The 21270-nt window shown below is 38.1% G+C and overlaps 1 long non-coding RNA gene across 1 annotated transcript in view; it reads right to left on the bottom strand.

Moving 5' to 3' along the window:
• The window catches only part of LOC115263151 (uncharacterized), a 489784-nt gene that overhangs the window by 415073 nt on the left and 53441 nt on the right, over positions 1-21270 (bottom strand). Inside the window, exon 2 of the long non-coding RNA XR_009997875.1 lies at positions 18796-18824. This is a non-coding gene — a long non-coding RNA (uncharacterized LOC115263151). The remainder of the gene's footprint in view (positions 1-18795; positions 18825-21270) is intronic.

The following is a 21270-nucleotide window of genomic DNA, read 5'->3' as shown; positions in this document are numbered from 1 at the left end:
TTTTTTTTGCTAAGTTCAGTAAAAAGCAGTGGAAAACTGATAGAAATTAGGTTATATTGCCATACTCATCTTAAAATTTGGTCGACCCAATTTCCAGTAACACTGTCATAGGTTAAAATTTATTTTTAGAAAATGTTGCAACTTTAGGTTAAGTATACATATAAATGCAATAGTGAAAAAAAAAAACTTAATTCGTGTTCAACACGCAGAAAAAATATATTGAACTCAAAAATAAACTGCTTTGAATCAAAGAGAATAAATCATTGAACAACGGTTTAATACCATTTAGCTTTGAATCTAAAACATTTGGCATTAGTTTCAAAGTATGCATTTAATTGTTTCTAGAATCAAGCCTCGTGGCGTTGATTTTAGTTTCAAATGCTTCTTCACTTTGAATCTGTAACATTATTGCTTTGAAACAAATAAATTTTGTTATATCAAAGTCTATATATTTTAGAAACAAATATCCATCGACTTATATCAAAAACAAAATTTTTGTTCAAAAATGATAATGAAATAAAAAAAACCATGCAAGAATCGAACACGGGTACTGTTATAATATGCATCACAAATAGCGAGCTATTGTTCACGGCCAGATCTGCTCTTGAAAATCTGAGGGTAAAACTGAAACATCTTGCTCATTATTAGCGATGTGCGATTTTGGGTAGATTTTTTTTTTATTCAATAAGCCCCGCAACTTTGAAATGAAATACATATCTTTAAATTTGGTTCTCATATGTGTAATTTTTCTGCGTGAATGTTTCTTTCACCCATTTTCTTTTGAATGAGACCAGGGTTTTGAAATCCCTAGGTAACAATTTGATGTTGTACAAACGTTTCTCCAACTATTTCAAATCAGCCTTCATTTGAACAAAAACTGAGCACAGGAGGTACAATCCTTTATTCTGCTCCTAAACATCTTATTTTGGTGATTTAATTCAACTTTTAGCTGATTTAAGGTTCATTGGAAGGCTGGTTTAAGGCTTAATATGCGCTTAATCAGTAATCAATTAAATGTATTACATGTGTAAACGTAAAATAAAAACACTTTCGCGAGCCTATTTTTACCATTAGCTGCGTCTATTTTTAGAAGAGATGTTTAGGAATGTTTAAATTAATATGTGGGAAAACTGGGAATTGAAGTTGGACCTCCTGATTTAGAGTCACTCACCTTAGCACCTACACCACATACAATTGTATACATATTCTCGGAAACAAGAGCATTACTTGTTGTTTCTGAATAGTCAAGAACATAAGTTGAACTAAGTCTGTATTACGGCTGAAGAAACGATGTGGACTTCACGAAAACCATGCTTGGGGCAGCTGTTAAAAATAATTGAATCAAGGTTGAACAACAGATGAATAATTCTGCATGTTGGTGTATGTTTTAAAGCTGGTTACCCAGATGAATAATATTCTATTCAACCTAATATTCAGCCGTCTAGTTATTGCTGATTAAAGAGGTTGAACAAGCCATACTTCAGACCAATAGTCAGCTGTCATGACTGAACACACATTGACAACATTAATCAGATATAATTCAGCTTATACTCTCACTGTTAAGCATTCTTTGTTACTTGAGTCGGACGCAAGTTGGCGGATATGGGACAAAAAATATACATTTTTTTAGGGAATTACCCCAAGCTTTTTTTTATCTAGTTCATTTATTTGGAGCTCAACCACGTATAACGTTTTACGGAGCCGAAGATCTTTTTTGTACTTAAAAGTATACAATTTTTTTAATAATATCCGTTAGTAATGGGTGGAAGCCGGGCTATTCGTGGCAGCTCAAGGTTATAAGGTCACATTTTGAGGGATGGACAGGGTAAGGATTGGACAAAGGGTTTGACTGCAGCTCATCCGGAGCTGAATCGCATCTTGCTAGCGTATTCGGTGCCTTGTGGTGTTGGTACCATCTTGTTGTGGAGCTTGGTCTTCCGGATGGCCAGGAGCAGATTGGTAACACAAAGAGGACAAAACAGAAAGAAAAAAAACTGGAGAAGAAAATACAAGCGAATAAAATTTTTATATCAGCAGAGCGAAGAAAGTCGACACATTGCACCCGCGGGGTCCACATATTGGGTTGTTGGGGTCTACTGTTGGGTAGATCGTATTCTCTTACCACGTTAAATTGGTGACAATTGTGAACCCCTTAGATTTAATCAATAGTGGACTCCCAGACTTGTTTACATTTACAAATTTGTTCAAATAATCAAATCATTGCTTTCCAGGCTAGTTTCATCACATGGAACTGCTGTCTAGGAACCTGAGCCATGGTCTCCGGCAAAAGGTTATTGCAACCATAACAAATTGCAAATGCTCCATAGAAAATCAAAAAGCGCTTCATAAAGAATAAACATAAGTTCCATGAAATGTGCAATGTTACCCATGAATAATTGAAAACGTTTCACACTTTGTAAAAAATGTACCGATAAAACATAAAATTTTCTCATTAAAAGTGAAAATTTGCACCAATAAATAATACTGAAATTCTCCATAATAAAATACAAATGCTCCATAGAAAAATGCAAACGCTCCATAAAAAAAGTGTACCCATAGAAAATTTAATATTGCTTCATAAAAAAATTATATTGCACCATAGAAAATAGACAAATGCTCCATAAGTATTATCAAACTGCACCACATTAAATACAATGCTCCATAAAAAAATGAAAATACTCCTAAACTTCAAACTATTGTACCGCTAAAGCAGTGCAATGTCAAGCAATTTAGCCCTGTCGAATTAAATTATGCGAATATGCTATCTATGGAGGAATTTAATTTTTTTCATGGAGCAATTCATATTTGCTATGGTGCAGTTTGATAATACTTATGGAGAATTCATCTATTTTCTATGATGCATTTTTATTTTTTTTGTGATGCAATTTAATTTTTCTATGGAGCAATATTAAATTTTCTATGGGTTCAATTTTATTTTTTTATGGAGCATTTGCATTTTTCTATGGAGCATTTGTATTTTATTGTGGAGCATTTCAGTATTATTTATTGGTGCAAAATTTCACTTTTAATGAGAAAATTTTATGTTTTATTGGTACATTTTTTATAAAGTATGGAACGTTTTCAATTATTTATGGGTAACATTGCACATTTTCATGGAACATATTAAGTTCATTCTTTATGGAGCGCTTTTTGATTTTCTATGGAGCGTTTCTATGTGTTTATGGGTGCAATAAATAGGCTGCCATGGACTCCCGGAGGAAGTTCACCGGTAGAAACAGACTTGAGCGTGAACTTGGAGAATAATTGCTAGGGGACCACTATAGATTGAGGGTTCATTATTGGCTAAAATACCCTAGTGTGTGCACCAGTGCACCAAATTCAAACCTCAGGATTTCCTTCAGAAATTTTTCCAGGTAAAGTTTAGGGATTTTTTAGTACAAATGCCTTCAAAAATGTATAAGAAAGTTTTCTGCTGTGTCCAGTTAGCCTTGTGGATAAGAAATTGGATGGTCAATCCGGAGACGGTGGGCTCGATACCAGATCTGGTTGGGAACTTTCCTCGACTTCCCAGGGCATAGTTTATAAATGTGCTTGCCACACAATATACAAATTCATGCAATGGCAGATAAAGAAAACCCTTCAATTAATAACTGTGGAAGTACTTAAGGACAGACTTGTTAGAATCCAAAAATGGCCGCCACAATGGCCGACTTTGACATCTACTCACGGTTTCGAGGCCACAAATCTCTTTGTAAACAAAACCAGCGCACCTGATCTTCTTATTTTAAACTTACAGTCATTGCACAATTATGGATCACTCTGTCACAATTATTAGTCAGTCACCTCACCATGAATTTCAAATGGAATTGACCCATAATTGTGGGTGACCCATGATTGTGCTATGACTGTATTACAAGTGAGCAAGAACAGAATAATAAAATGCTATGTTGTGTGAACTTCTTGAGATTTGTGCGTTTGAAGTTTTGATGCACTGTTAAAGCGGGATGTCTAGACGTTTGTCCTTAAAGAACACTAAGTAAAGTGAGGTAGGCCAAGCTTTATGAAAATTCCTCCTTTGTCTTAAATCTGCAAAGTGATGTAAGGACATTTCTGTTTTTTGAAGGTTTTTGTATATATCTGATGAAATTGTAACGCTTTAGCTTACCCTGCTACAACAAACCATCAGGTAGATCATTCCCTTCCGGTATGACTCTGCAGCCATAGGTAATCCTTGCGCTGATGGTGGGTACACAATCATCATCATCATCATATCTGGTGAAATTGTAACGCTGCAATAAACCTCCGATATTAAGATAACAGATCTAGTCGTAACCTGGCAGCTTTGAAAGAAAATTTCATGAATGACCAAAATCTTGATTCATAATAATCAAAAATGTGCCAACATTTTTAACCTTCACGTACCCGACCCCTGACAACTCATTTTCAAAATGCTGCCATTTTGTCAATGTTCATCCGATTTTTTTTAAGTCGCCCTCAATCGGTAATAAATTGGTGCAAGTTTAGTATACTTGAGTGGCCATGAAATATTCAGAACTATTCCGGATTATACTGGGGTCAGGGGGTGATAGATGAAAATTAACGAAATACCAGCATTCTAAAAATGAGTTGTCGAGGGTCGGGTACGTGAAGGTTAATGTCGTTTACGTCATTTTGCAGAATTACGGCAGTTCAAAGGTTTCTCTAGGAGTTCTAACAAGGATACTTTCAGAAAATCTTCCAGGTAACCGTCAGAAATTTATTGAGGGATTTCTTCAAGAACTCCACCATAACTTATGTCTGCGATTTCTGCAGACGTGTTTTAGAAGATTTTCTCAGAAATTCTTCCACGGACTTTTCCAGGAATACATCCAGAAGAATCTCAAGCATTTTTTCTGTGGAATTACTTACGAAGCTCCGCCGTAAATCTCCCATGTTTTTTTTTCGGAGAATTAAGGAAGTATACTAGGGTGTTAGAGATTTGTTCTGGGATTCCTTCTAGCGTTATTTCAGGTTATCCTCCCGAGAATCTCCCGAGAATCATTAAGAAACTCCTCCAGGGTGATTTCAGGAATTTGAAGGTGGAAATTTAGAGATATCCACCAGGATTCCTTTATGGATTTCGTCAATAATTTCTCCCGAGATCATTTAATAAAATCATTTCAGCGATATTTTCCTGGGATTTTTCCCGGGGTTCAATAATTAATCTTTCCCTAGTTTTGCTCAGAGATTTATCTTAAGATTCCAACAGGAGTTTCTCCGTGATTCTGTCAAGGATTCCTCCAGGAACTCCTTCTGAAATGCCATTGGCAATTTCTCCCAGGTTTCCTCTAAATTCATCTCGAAATTTACTAAGGGATTCTTCCAAGAATTCTTCCAGGGATTACTTTGGGGATTGTAAAATTCCTCCGAGGTTTCTTCGTAGTTTTCTTCCAGGATTTTCTCTGGAATTCTTACAAGTATTCATCCCAAAGTTTATGTGTTAACTGTGTTTTGAGATTTTTTTTATCAGCCGGAAACAATTCGTTTGATGTGCCCCTGTTGACCAACAGCTTCGCGACGGTTCGTGGAAGCAATAGGATTTGCATAGGACCATAGGGCGCACCCCCATCAGCTAGGGCTCTAGCACATCGACAAAGCGGGGTCGAACGCACCAATCTCGCGCACCTAGCAACGCCTCTGAGCACCAGATTCGCATCAGGTTTCCTCCGTCAACGGAGACTATCCGCCAAGTCTGCTGCTCCACGGTCCGTGTTCTGCTGCGCTAGGATAGAACTTTTTCCCGTCGCTCTCAGATGTCACGTAAACGCGTTGGCTGCTAGCTTGAAAAGTGCTGAAGCGAGCGAGTGCTGCGTCGTGACTTGCGGAAGCGACGAAAACGACGACGACGACAATTAGGGGAGCGAGCGGGGATGAAACCGAGCTGGTGCCTTATAAACGGCATTGCGAAGAATTTTAATAACGTTTTTCCGCTGAGCTTTTTCTCATCCTAGAAATTTGTCAAAAATGATACTTTTTTCGGAAATGGGAAACTTTTATGTACCACGTTCATAATGACTTTTATTGGAGCCAGCCAATTTCGGGTGCGGTTCTTTTGAACTGATTTGGTGAAAGATGAGCGGAAAAGAGTGGTGCTGGAGTATAATTTTACGACCGACGGTAAATGGTAGGCATTTTGGACCGATTTGGTGACAATTATAACTCGAGTTATATGAAATGAAAAGGCGGCACAAGAAAGTGTTTTGTGTTGCTTTCAGTTTAATGCGATTAATAGAGCGTTCGGAGAGAGAGTAACATAAACCTGATATAATAGGTTAATTCCTTCAAAACAACTCATATAACAGTGTTCGATTCGGAAATATCCCATCCATCAAACGATACATCGTTCTGCTCTCAAGTGCTTCCATTCAAGAAGCATTAAATCGGCTTTTTCATCGCTCCGTCAATCGTCAAGTCTTTCCGTCCGTTCGAGGAGAACACACCTGTTTCCATACCTCATCTATCGACAGAGAGACTCAGTGGTTCATGGTGGAAGTTGCTGTTTTTTTTCTATTAGCAAATAATGCTTCAATGTGTGTGGCCTTGCTTCTTGAGACGGATTTGAGTTATTCTGAAGTATCATCATTCATTCAACTCAAGTTGCTGATCGCGCGGGAAATGTGCTGTTTTATTACAGGTGTAGCTAGCGGTTGATATAGGGTTAGGTTCTTTAAGCTTTAATGAAATAAGAAAATTGGAAGCATTTGTAATTACCAGTTGTCGTGCTCTGAAACGACCTTTTATGCCATGAACTGGGGGTGCATAAATTGATAAGTGCATCAGAAGAGGGAATTTATTTCATTGACTAAATCAGGGCTTTAATGAGGAAACTTAGTTCGCGGAAAAAGCTCTTTCTCCTGGGCATTTGAGATGGGGCTGGGGGGGGTTTCCAGCATGTTCCAGCAGAGAGCCCAATAAAACGGGTACCTAGGGGCCTTATAGAATTTAGGGGGTTGTTATATGAGATTTAGGGATAACGCTCCGTATCATTCTGGGGCAAATCAATGAATTTCAAGAGTCTCTCTACCTGGTGTTCATTGATTACGAAAAAGCTTTCGACCGTCTCAATCACGGAAACATGTGGGAAGCCCTCAGGCGCAAGGGTGTCCCTGAGAAAATCATCGGCCTCATTGAAGCACAGTACAGAGCATTTTCGTGCAGAGTGCTGCACAACAGTGTTTTGTCCGATCCCATCCGGGTCGTTGCTGGAGTGAGGCAAGGATGTATACTATCACCGCTACTGTTCCTCATTGTAATCGATGAGATCCTGGTTGGTGCGATTGACCGTGAACCAAATCGTTGATTGCTGTGGCAGTCCATTACCATGGAGCACCTAAATGACTTCGAACTGGCTGCTGCCGTTGCTCTCCTAGCTAAACGGCGCTCTGATATGCAAAGCAAGCTCGATTATTTTGCAGAGACGAACCAGCCAAGGGCTGAAAGTCTCTCAAATAAAGACAAATCAAAAATCGATTATTTTGCCAATCACTACTCAGCGGCAGGTCTTACCATAAACGTCAACAAGACCAAATCGTTGGATGTAAACACGGTCAACCCTTCCAGCTTTACGATAATCAGTGGAGAATATTGAAAGCTTCCAATATTTTGGTAGCCAAATGACGGCCGATGGCGGCACCAAGATCGACATAGGTGCACGGATCAAGAAGGCGAGGGCTGCTTTTGCGAGTTTAAGAAATGTATGGAACAACAACCAGATCAGTCGACGCACCAAAATCCGATTTTTAACTTGAACGTGAATTCTGTGCTGCTATACGCCAGTGAAACCTGGTGTGTATCAGCGGAGAACACTCAACGGCTGCAGGTCTTCATCAATAAATGCCTGCGGTATATAATTCGTGCATGGTGGCCTCACAATTGGATCTCCAACGCGGAGCTCCATCGTCAATGCCGATAGCGACAGAAATTCGGGAGTGAAAGCGGAGATGGGTCGGCCACACTCTACGCAGGGGCGGAAATGAAATCTGCTAGCAAGCGTTAGATTGGAGGCTCTTGGCGGCGCAGTCCCAACAATGAAATCAAGCAAGGCTAAAGAAATTTTACCTGGCCACAGGTCAAGCCGATGGCTGGCAATTGCACAGGATGGAAATCTTTCAATTCGGCCCTCTGCACCATCATGAGTGCCCAGGACTGAAAGAAAGTAAGTAAATTTATGGGCGATTCAAGGGAGAGGGTCACAGGTCACAGGAGCCTTTAAAAGGCGTTACAAGGGGTTTCATGGGCATTTTAGAGAGTTGAATACCAGGAACGTTTTAAGGATGTTACGAGAGGTTTTAGAGGCGTTTGATGGCATTTCAGTAACGCTAGCGTAGGTTTTTAGGTGCATTTAAAAGGGTTTTTCGATTCTTTTAAAAGTGTTCCTATGGAGTTCAGGAGCCTTTCAAATTGATTACGGGGATTTCATGGGCGATTCAATAAGATTATGAAGGTATCAGGGGCGTTTCGAGGCATTTCAGGAGCACTTCAAGGAGTTTTCAGCGGGTTTCAGAAACATTTTAGGGTGAAGATTTGACGAAGCAACATCTCGAATTTAAAAGATCATAAAACTGAAGCACCAAATTACGGATTGCGCTGAAAATGTTACCGATTAGTGGCCCGCTGGTGTTGTCCAACCGATCAACTTTTCAGCGTCAATCGTCATTTGGTTCATCAGAATCGTGTTTTTTTTTTTAATTCAGGCTTCGTCTAGGGCTTCGTCATATTTTAAACTTTAGATTACGAAGATTTTAAGGGCGCTCCAAGAGCGTTTCGGGGCATTAAGAAGGCGTTAATCTTTACTATCTTACAATCTATCTTACAATAGCTATACACCAAATGTATTCAATAGTATACTCAGTGTAGGCCAATCTACTGCATCGATAGTGCTAGTCAATAAATTATGTGACCGTTTATCAGTTTCACTTCGGAGAAGAAACGTCGTTCTTTAGTCTTATGTACCTACCACTTGCACGATCATTGGGGTTTTCTCAAGGTGATTCAGGAGTTTAAGGGCGTTCAGGGGTGTTTCTAAGAGATTACGGGGTTTTTAGGATCGTTTAATAACATGGATTGCCTCAGAGACCCTCTGGAACTCCCTAGAAACCCCATGATACCCCCTGAGTGCTCCAAAGACCTCCAAGTACCTCCTGAATCGCTCGTGAGATCTCCAGGTACCCTCTGAAACTCCCTGAGATAACCTGAAATGCCCATGAGGCCCCTTAAAACGACCCATGGGAACACTGAAAAACTTCTGAGACCCACAGAATACCTCTGAGGCCAAAAATACTTAATTCAGCTTTAAATTCATTCTAAGAGATTTGAAGTCGCAAGATAATCGAACTTAAGTAATTTCTATATTATCAAATACGACGAGCTTCGATTTCCACCTGTAATTTATAAACTGTTATACTTTAATTGTTTTCGGAGCACGTGTGACCTTTGTTTTTTTTTCAGCATATAAGCTGAAGAATTTTTAGAATTCTAAAAAGTTTTGCAGAAAATTTCTGGGATATTGGAAATATTGCACAGATTATTAGAATTTTCCTGGAAAGATTGTTTTAATTCCTCCGATTTTTCCCTGGATTCAAGAATTATGTCGAATATTCCTCCTGGATTCTACAAGAATTCTCCAAAAAATTTGCTATAATTTCTCCTTAGCTTCGTCTGATTATTTCTACAGGACTTTCACCAGAATTCTTTTCAATTTTTTTTTCTAAAATTCCTCTGTTTATTTCTTTAAGGATTTCGTCAAAAACTCCTTTTATGTTTATCAAATGACTTTGTCATAAAATTCTTCCAAAAATTTGTCGACAGATTTGGTCATAAACTTTTACATAAATGACTCCAAAAATCTTCCAGAAATTTCTCCGAGAGTTCTTTGACGGAATCTTTCATGGATTTTCAAAGACTCCTCTAGAAATTCCTCCAGAATCCTGCATAGAATTCCTTCAAGGGTTTCTTCAGAATTTCCTGTGATAATTAGTCCTGAAGTTCATCTTAATATTTCTCTGAAAATTTCTTCGAGGATTTCACCATGAATTTTTACGAAAAATCTCCAGGAGTTTTTCAAAAGATTCTGCCAAGAATCCTTATAATTGCTCAGAAGAATATACTTCGAAATTTCTAAGAAAACTGCGCCTGCAGTTCTGTTGAAGACTTCTCCATGGATTTATCGAAAGGTTCCTCCAGAACTTCCAAGTACCGTAAACCGGGGTCAAATTAATCTCCGGGTCGAAATTGATCAGACGATTTTCTGTTAGATAAAACATACTTCAAATAGTTTCCAAGCAAATATCGTTTAGTATTGGTTCCCAACTGCACGATAGTTGAGAGGAAATTATTTAAAATATGCTAAACCTAACTGAAAAACGTGTGATCAATTTCAACCCGAAGATCAATTTGACCCCGGTTTACGGTACTTATCCGAAAATTATTTAAGGAATTCTTAAAAGGAGTCGATTAGGAATTTCCCTTTTAACTGAATACTGGAACTAAAAAATGGAACAACACAAAGGGACAGGTCATAATTGTTGCTGTGATTTCAAAACTTGTTACTGTTGTGCTATTGCTGATAACTTGATCAATAGTAAAACAATAACTAAGCTTGTACTTCAACAAAACATGTTATTAAAATGTAATTTAGTTAATGTATATCAATAGCTTGATTATAACAAAATGAGATTGTCCAACAAAATTTGTTATGGTAAAGCTATGCCTTGATAATTTAATAATAACAAAATAAGATATAAAAACAGGTTATGTGATTTCGTTGTTATTAACTTGCTATTCTCCTCTGCTCGGGAATAAAAACGTGAATAGGGGCCCAAGTTGGCAACTGTGGCAGCCATTCAGGTGTTCTCTGATGTTTCTCCTTAAGGCCAAACTGGAAGCATTTTCTCATTTTTTCAATTTTTGGTTTTTTATTTAATAACGAAGCAATATTTTCAAAATCGGGTTTCGTTCACATGTAGAGTATGGATCAAGGTATCTTCTAAATTTTTTTTGAGGTGGAAAATGTTTTCCATTTTTGCAGAAACCATTTTTATGTGAAATTTTGTTCAAAAATGAAAAACATTTACCCCTACAAAAAAAATCAGGAGATACCTTGATCCATACTCTACATGTGCCCGATGCACAAACGGATTTTGAAAATATTGCTTCGTTATTAATTAAAAAAATCAAAAACCAAAAAGTGAGGAAATGCTTCCAGTTTCGCCTTAAGGAGCAACTGGATCCCTTTCCTCATTTTTTCGGTTTTTTATTACATAACGGAGCGAAATATTTAAAATCAGTTTTCGTACATATTTAGAGAACAGATCAGGGTATCTCCTGGTTTTTTCCATAAGGGCTGTTTTCAGTTCAGAAGGAATTTCTCAGCCTACGGAAACCGGTTTTTCTTCGATCGCAGTACGCAACCGCGAAGAAATGACAGTTTAAATGGCAGTTACCGAAGAAAGTTTCTGCCAGGAATCACTCAAGAAGTTTCTTGAGCGATTACTTGCGAACTCGAAACTGCGCTATAGTAAAACATATTTCACTTTCCACAAACCATTTTTGATTTCGATTTTTTGAATGGATTTTGAAAAAAAAAAATGGAAAACATTTTCCACTAGAAAAAAAATCAAGAGATACCCTGATCTTTCTACATGTGTACGGCAACCGATTTTGAATATATTGCTCCGTTATTTAATCAAAAATCAATAATTAAAAACGAGGAAATGCATCTAGTTTTGCTTTTGGTCTAGTATAATCACAACAGTGAAATCCTTTAGAATTTTGAAACAGTCATAAAATGTATGCTTTACCACCCAATCGCCACTATTTTGTAAAGTTTGTAATGCAGTACAGTACTCTAGTAGAAGCAACATAAGCGAGCTTAACACACCCCAAAGTCTTATCTCAATACAAAATAACCAACGTTGCCACCAACTCCACTCGCTTTTGTTCCTCAGCCTCCCACTCTTTACGAAAGCTCCAACTTCTCCACCGCAAAATGATGACGACAACGATGATGCTTGACGCTAATGAAGCCGCTTAGGAATTTCCCTCCGACTAATTAATGCTGTATGTACGCAGTGGAATGCTCTCGGTTCGCTACTACAAGGCCTCCCGTCCCGCTCAGCATCTCAACTCAACTCCACCGACGAGCGTGCAAAGGGTGCGGGATAGAGAAGTTTTCTGTCGCATCACTTCCGAAAAGTGCTTATCAAGTGAAATTTGAAGCTTCCCCACCGTAGCAAAGTCGTTGATGATAAATTAAATTTCGCAACAGCCGCACATCCGAGTGCGGTAGAATCGCACGCCCGGATGTTCCCAGGCCAGCAAAAATGGCGCGGCGCGCTTTGTTAGGAGAGTTTCCTCCCCTTTCTTCATAATTCGCAGCTCAGCGGTGCGGTGTGGTGCTGCTGTGCCTAGGACTAGGACTCGACCCGCCCCCATGTGCGCCGTACTGCTGCTGCTAATTTGAACTTTTGAACCTCGGGAACCTCCTTCCGTTGCAGGGTGGTATTCGGAACGGTATTTTTTTGTTTTTCTGTTTAAGCGGGGGAAGTCTTCTTAGCTTAGTTCACGGTACATTGGAGCATCCTGTTGTTCGAAGCGATACCAAGCATGAACGGTTTCTTTAACGTAGCAATTAGAGTGCAAAACTGCTTCCGGGGATGCGATAGAAGGGAAAAAATGCTGTCTTAATACTTTCCGGGACACCGTCAAACGAGGGCACTACATCTAAAACTGCAGCACAAACTGCAGAGGCACATTTCCGCAAATCTAATTAACTTTCTTTTGAAGTATACGTTGTGCGGGGAAAATTAGATTTGCGTTGGGCAGTATTAAAGAATTCGTTACTTCGGTGACCGCCGACAACGAAACTAGCAGAGAAATTCAGAGGCGCATTGTAGCAGGGAATCCTGCTTACTTTGGACTCCGTAAAACTCTATGATCGAATAAAGTTCGCCGTAACACGAAGTTAACTATCTACAAAACGCTGATTAGACCGGTCGTCCTCTATGGACACGAAACATGGACCCTACGTGCAGAGGACCAACACGCCATTGGAGTTTTCGAACGGAAGGTGTTGCGTACCATCTACGGCGGAGTGCAGATGAAAGACGGGACGTGGAGAAGGCGAATGAACCACGAGCTGCATCAGCTGCTGAGAGAACCAACCATCGTCCATACCGCGAAAATGGGGAGGCTACGGTGGGCTGGTCACGTCATCAGGATGTCGGATAGCAACCCGACTAAAATGGTTCTTGAGAGTCATCCGACCGGTACAAGAAGACGTGGAGCGCAGCGAGCTAGGTGGGTCGACCAAGTGGAGGACGATCTGCGGACCCTACGCAGAGTGCGGAACTGGAGACAAACAGCCGTGGACCGAGTAGACTGGAGAGGACTCCTACGTACAGCAGAGGACATTTAGCCCTTAGTCTGACCAGTAAGGTAAGGTAACATCATCTCAGGCACCTAAAATTTGTCCATATGAAACGATGCGCGGAATAAGAAGCTTTTCTTCGATTTCGTCGATTGGTACAGTAAAACATTAAGCTAGGTTTTAAATAGAAAATCCTAAAACAATCACAAGATATGTACCGCCCAAGCAGCACACAAGCCACAAAGGAGTTTCGACAGCGCAGCTTTTTGGTTGGACGCGAGTCATTCTAACCATTCTAACCATGGACTCTGGACATCTTAAGAGGATTCCCTACACCCATATTGGATGCTTTTAGAGCCTAGAACAACAGCGCAAAGTTTCAGTGTCAAAACACTATAAAACATCAGCCGTCTTGAATGGTGGGTCGCCATTTTGAATATCGGGCCGCCATCTTGGATATTAAGGTCTCCATTTTTGGATTCCGGACATCGGCTATCTGTAATTGTGTGCCGACATCTTGGATTTCCCGGTTGCTGTTTTGGATTTCGGACATCTCCCTTATACCAAATATACTCATATTGCAAGGTTTCAGAGCCTGAATCTCCATACAGCAGCCACCATCTTGGATTTTAAGCAGCCTTCTTGAATTTATGGTCTAGGCCGATAGTTTTGCAGTTCATACTAGCTTCTGTTGAACCATTATAATCAAAACAAACAGTAGTTGCAATTCAGTTTTCATATAAGTATTGGAACGTTGATTAGTTTTGTTATTAAGGTGTCATGATGCATCACTACGCTTTCAAACAAATCATTGACTTTTTGCTTTTCAATGATTGTTTGCCTCGCGTTTTTGAAGTGATGAAAAATTGTCAATTCTGCAGCAACACAGCAGAAAAAGTATCATCGCAATCACTGCGAGTGAGCAAATAGGATGATACTTTTTCACACGATTATTCGCTTTGGTGACAGATTATCACTTTGAAATTTCGAGCCACATTTCCAACATTGCTGCCGATGCTGATGATGCCGTAAAAGCCTTAAGGTTGAATAATTCGTCATTCATATAATCGTCTTCATTCGAAAGCAGTTTTTTCGATGAAAACCTAAAAATTTGCAATGAAAATATGTTCAAAAAAAATGTTTTGAACAAAAAAACTACTATCGAATTTACAATAAAGACATCTATGTCAATGACGAATCCTTTAACCTTTTTCTAGAATTTCTAGAAACATGTTCCAATAATCTTGTTTTGCAAAATCATTAAGTTTAGAATGTCACAAGCTAGTTTGCATCTCTATCTGCCATGAGCCACGTACTTTCTCAGGTTTTTTATGAATTTTAGTGTTTTAGAGTTTTAGCAAGAAGTGTTGCTAAAAGTTATTTCATGGATTTTTTTTTCCAGAAATAACCTTGCAGGTTCCCAAGCAGAAGGGCATACCTTACAAATACCATGAGAAGAGCAACATGTGCTCTAATACCTGAAATTGTTATTGCAGCGTTATTCTACGAAATGTTATGAGAACATCACAATAACAATTGGAGGTATTTGAGCAGAATTTGGTATTGATGTATATTTGTTGGTTTAGCAGTGAAAATAACCGAAGAACAAGATTTGCTATTACGCCATGAAGTCATCGAACAAACGAAACATCCCAGACAACCAGTAATCGTATAAGATGTTGCATAGGATGGTAAAGTGGAGGCCATATACGTACATGCCTCTATTTAGGCGCATGTAAAATGTGCGTATATCGCCTCCACATTAACATCTTATGCAACATCTTCTACGATCACTGGTTGACTGGGATTTAATAACAAGAAATGTTATTAGTTTGTTATTCAAAAACTTTGGGATAACAAATACAGCAGTTGAAATTTTAGGTATGCATTCATTATTGAAATAACAAGACTTGTTATTTTCTAGGTGTTATTTATACAAAAATTTGGTATTCGTTCATGTTATTTTGCCTCTTATTACCACCTAATGAAGGGAATATCAAGGTATGGAAGTATTTAAGATAAATACCTTGATATGTTATTCTCTTGTTATTTTCTTCTGCTCGGGTCTCTTTGAAAATCATGCGGAGATTTCTTCCGAAATTCTTAGTAGTTGCTTGAGAATTTTTTTCAGGGATTCCTGCGGAAATATCTACAAGGTTTTCGACGTTTTCTTTTTAGAAGTTGCTCCTGCGGCTCCGTCAGAAATATCTACTTCAGAGACTTCTGCAGCAAATGTTACAAATATTATTACGCAATTTTTTTCTTAAGTTCTTCCAGAAATTACACTAAAATACTGGAAGAATTCTGGAAACAATCCCTGAAGAATTTCCAAAAAATCCTGTTGATAACTTTGAAGGTTCCTAGAGGAAATTCTTGACCATTTTCTAAAGGAATTCCTTTTGGAATTCCTGATAAAAACATGAGGTATGTGGGGCGAAAAAAAATCATGAGGAATTTCCGGAAGAACTTTGGATTTAATTACAAAGAAAAAATGCTTGATACATTTCTGGAGGGATTCCTGGTGAAATCTATAGCAGAATTTCAGAATAAATCACTTGAAAAGTGTCTGCAGAAATTTCAGACAATGGTACTGATGGAATATTTGAAAAAAGTTCCCATCAAATCACTGAGGGACCTCTGGAAATTTTTCTTAAGTAATACTTGGAAAAGCTTCTGAAGATACGACTGAAGGAATGCTTAGAAAAAATCTTATGAAAGGATTTATATGTACAAAAAAAAAAACAGAAGTGAAAAAAATTTCCTGCAGAAACAAAAATATGTGAAGGAATTCTTCAAAGTGCCACTAAAGATATTTATGAAAAAATAAGTCTTCAAGGAATCTTTGTATACTTGAAAGAAACTGGAGAACCCTCTGCAGGAATTCGTAGAAGATTGTTTTTAAATCTTTGAAAATGCAAAGAATTGATACTGGAGCCATGTTTGCAGAAATTGGCGAGATAATCCTTAGTAAAATTTAAGAAGTTTCACCGGAAAAAAATCTGAAAGAATTCTTGAAGAAAAGTCTGGATAAATAAATCGTAGGCATTCCTTGGAGAAACTTCCACAAGTATCCTTTGAGAATTGGCCAGAGGAATGTCTAAAAAAAATCCCGACAGGACCCCTGAATAGAAGAAGTAACATCTGGAAAAGCCTTAGGAGTAAAATCTTCGAATCTATGTAAAAGAAATTTCTCTTGGATTGGCATCTCTTGAAGAAATCTTCAAAAGAATTCCTACAGAAATTTCAAGACAAATTTATTGAGGAATTTTTAGAAGAACTCCTGGAGGAATAAAAAAATACACTCCTTGAGACTACAATTCCCGTAGAAAGTTTTGAGAAAGTACGTGAAGAAAGTATCTGGCGATATTTTTGAAGGAATCTCTGAAAAAATTCTGATGAAATTTTTAATAAAATCCCTGTGAAAATCTCAGGAACTGCTTTTAAATAATTGAGTGAGCTGTCTGAAGAAACCTCCGGGCGATTCAGAAGAAATGCCAGGAGCAATTTGTGAAGAGCTTTCTGGAAAAACTTCCCAGGAAACCCTTGATGGAATACCTAGGAAAGTTCATTGAGGATTTTTTTTTGGAAAATTCCTGAAAAAAAATTAATACCAGTTTTAAAGGATTTTCCACAAGTATTCCTGAAGCAAACTATGGAGGCATTCCTGACGGAATTCCTGTAGGGATTCTTGGAGAAACACCTTGATAAGCTGCTGTAAAGATCTATTCAAATCTTTTAAGGAATTTCTGAATTATTCCCTTAAAGGATTCGTGGAGAAATTCTTCCAATTATGCATGGAGAAAGTACCGAAGAAAACAAGGTAAATACATGGAGATATACATCTGGAGAAAATCATGGAAGATTCTCTTAAAGAATTCTAATCAACATTACTGAAAATAGTATTGCAATAAAACTTGGAGGATTGTTGCTGGATTTTCTGGAGGATGAACCCTGAAGAAATTCCTGGAAACATTATTGCGAGAGTTTTCGATGGAATCCAGTCATTGAACAATTCTGAGGTGGTCTTCTTGAATAAATACATCTACAAACTTCTGAAGGAATCTTCCTAGATTTCTTAAATTATTAATTTTCATGCTAAACTTATAGAAATCTAAACACCTTGGAGAAATTTCTGAAAAATTCTTGAAAGAAAGAAGCCATGGAGAAATTTCTTCAAAAATCACTGGAAGAATTTCTGAAGAAACCGCTAGAGGAGTTATCGAAGGAAGCCTTGTTAGATTTTAAGACCGAATTTCTGAATTTATTTCAGAAGAAATCCATGGAGCAAAATTTAAAAAAAAAACATAGACTACTTCTTCAAGAAATCCTTCGAAATTTATGAAGAAATCTGATGATGATGATGATGATGATGAATTTCTGAGAAACCTCTGAAAGATTTCTGCATCTGTTGAGAAGTTTAGAAGGAATAACCAGAGAAATATATTTGTGAATCCCTATAAGAAACTGAATAAATACTTCCACTAAATTCTTGTATCAATCATCGATTGATTTTTAAAAGCGCCCATAGAGGAATTCCTGGGGAAAATTAATATTTGTACTGCCCTCATTAGAGCACAAAAAATAAAACTAAAAGTTAGGCAAATTCTGATAATCGACAGGGTGGATACACTTCATTATTTTACTGAGAAGCTGTTGGCTAAATAAATAAAAGCGCAAAAATAAAAAAAATAAATTCAAGGGCGCTCATACAGGGAGTTTTATTTTAAATATAAAGACCGGTCCAGAAAGTATGGACGCATAAAGAAAATACTGACATTTCAAAACTATTGATGACTAGTTCTTTTTGAAAGCTACATCATGTTGGTCAACCTATTTTCTCAGCATTTGTATTGCGGTTTTTGTGATTCCAACAGTTTGTTTCAAAATACAAGAACTTTCAGCGGAACATCATCGAAGAAATGTGCACAAACGATGAACATGGCTTTAAAGATCACTAAGGAAATGAGCAAAATATGGTGGGAGTAAGTGAGAAAACCGTGCAAGCAGCAATCGGCAAACACGGTGGGGATAACACGCTTAAGCACAGGCAAAAATTGTGTTAAAAATAAAGATCCAGCTAACCCTCGTTTGGAAAAGAAAATAATGAAGGTATTTGAGCACAAGAAAAAAACCTTCTAACTGACACAGAGCGGGTATGACCAAAAAAGTTACCATTTCGAATTCCAATGTTCATCGTGGCAAAGAACGTTTGAATTTACAATCCTATTGTAAGCAGAAATAGCCAAAACGAAGCCCGAAACTAGAACCATCGATCAGACCCAGACAATTGAAGACTAGGTGCGTCCATACTTCCTGGGGCAGTCTTTATGTTTGACCTTTACTACTGGTTACTCAATGATCATGTTACTTCATGACCACTGAGAGGCAGGGAAGCAATTAATAGTTGATTTCAATCATTATGTACTTACCACGGCATTATAATGCTGACCCCTCAAATCTGAAAAGAAATAAAACATTGTAATTTTTACACTGCGTCCATTTGGGTTTAAGCAAATGAGGGGGGTTTTGGATAAGGAAAAGTTTAAATTAGGGTCATTGTGAATTTTAAAGTAAAAACTTGAAATACTTAACTCGAAATAAAGTGATAGGAAATGATTGCACTTTTTGTTTTCGCAAACAATTTTAAAGAATTTATGGCACAATTTTCTATGGAGTTCCTTTGAGAATTTATGACAAAATGCTGAAATATAAACCATTTAACTTCATGAGTTTTGTAGCCATGATCGTTAGCAATTACTGCCAAATTTCTTCATTTTTTTGTGATCAAACTATTGCAAAAAAAATCGTGCAATCTGTAGCCATATTGAAGGTGAAATTTACCCCTTAGCGCAGCATAAGGGGAAAGATATTAGTGAGGCACGAAATATTATGAAACAAAATGATATGCTGAAATTTTACAAAACTGTCAGTGTTGTGCACCACCTTTCGTGATGCGTAATAAGAAAGTAATTTGCTGCGATACTGGATGAGGATGTAACTAAAATGATGAAGAGCCGTACAACTGCTTTAAAAGAAAAGATATACGATAGTTAGCATCAACACGAAATATTTCACCGTACTCCACTGGAAACCCTATTGCACTGAGAAGTTGTTTTTTTTATGATTCTACATTTGATTATTTTGCATTTAAATTATGAATACATAAATTTAAAAATCACACAATCAGCTCAAATAAACACGAAGAACAACAGGCACTTACCAGACTCAGAGTATGGTTTAATGAGACCCCTGCAGTTTTCCGAAAGAAACAAATAATTAAACAGAGTGCATGCGGAAGTAAAATCGCATAATTTGCGAAGATGCAAGACAGTATATTTCCCTGCGAAGCCATTCCGCCCTGACTATTCAACGCAGATTTCAATTGCATCCACTGTTTTTGTCTGATCTTTTATATTGGAATTCAATCTATAAATAAGAACCATTAAATAGATTGCACTGTTCTTCTCTCGCGTCTGTTCCTTCGCCGTTGCAGATTCAAACTAAAATTTGATTCTTAGATGACTCAATACCAGACCACCGTAGAAATTGCCCCAGCTGGTGCGCAAAGTAGTGCCAAAACTCTGATCCAGGCACTGATGGTTCTTTGCTCTAATCCGATTCAGTATCAGAAAAAGCATAGTCTATTCTTTTTCGATATTGAAGCATTATTGGCACTCTCTACACAGTGTACGTTCATAAAATGTATTCTTAATGATCACTTTCAACCGGGTAGCATATGGCCGCCTGTGGATTACATGGTTCACAGTTTGAATCGAAATCAATTTGGAAACAATTTAACAAAAGGGTTATGTGACTGTATGATGGCAGATAAGAAAACTTAGGGACAAAAATGCGAATCTGCCATGAAGATAGTGCAGTTAATTTGATTGCGAGAAGTTTGAAGGATTTCCTGTGGCGACAAAAAGTCCAATATGTCAGAATAAAGGCAGATTATTCTAAATTAATGTAATTTCTGATTTTTTTATTTGTTTTAGTTTTTCTTGAAATAACGTTCTCACTATGACAAAGCACACTTCTAAGCATAGTGTTCTTTAAACACTTCCATAGTTATTAACTGAGAGCTTTGTCTGCCAATGATCGCATGTGCATATTGTGTGGCAGGCACGAAGATACTCTTTATCCAAGGAAATCTAGGAAATTTCAGTTACGGACTTTTCCTGGACCGACCGGGAATCGAACCCGTCACCCTCAATATGGTTATGCTCAATACCCACGAGTTTATTACATATGTGGCTATATATGCCCTTTTTCGATGTTGTTTTAAGTAAAACTTACTCTCCTTACTCAAATGTTCTTGCAGAAACACAAACTTTTCCTCAAAAACAAACTCAATAGAGTCATTACAGATGATTAGCTGACATACACAAACACCACGGGAACTCACTCCACAAAAAGATCGTTTTGAACTTTTGTGTACCCATCGATAAAGAACAACAAACACGTACCCATAGAGAGTTTACACACATGCCGTTACTCTATCGGTGCGGACCGGGGTATCATCACCCACACTCACCCTCTCTTGCAAAATAAATAAGCAAAGTCACGCCAACCGTATAGGAATTTTACGTACCTACTAAAGGCACCACGTTGCTCGCTCACTCTCGGATGGCTGAGAGTTGTGACAGTAGTACAACAAAATGTGACCTACCGTTTTCCCTGGTAAAACATCGAGGAAATTCAGACGCCCCTGCTGTCCCCTATTCCGTCCACACAACCCCATCGTCGTGCAGCATTGTAGTAGCAGCGGTGTAGCGCCAAATTCCCTCCGTTCTCACCGTAGCTGGTTGTTGATTGACATCTGACGCAGTCGAGGAAGCGTAAAAACGGCTGTGTTTCACGGATTAGTTCACCGAATATGAATATGAAAACGAGCTGCTCGAGGA

This window comes from Aedes albopictus, chromosome 2 (genome assembly GCF_035046485.1).
Source record: "Aedes albopictus strain Foshan chromosome 2, AalbF5, whole genome shotgun sequence".
Classification (NCBI taxonomy): domain Eukaryota; kingdom Metazoa; phylum Arthropoda; class Insecta; order Diptera; family Culicidae; genus Aedes; species Aedes albopictus.
This window is presented reverse-complemented; position numbering and strand designations above follow the sequence as displayed.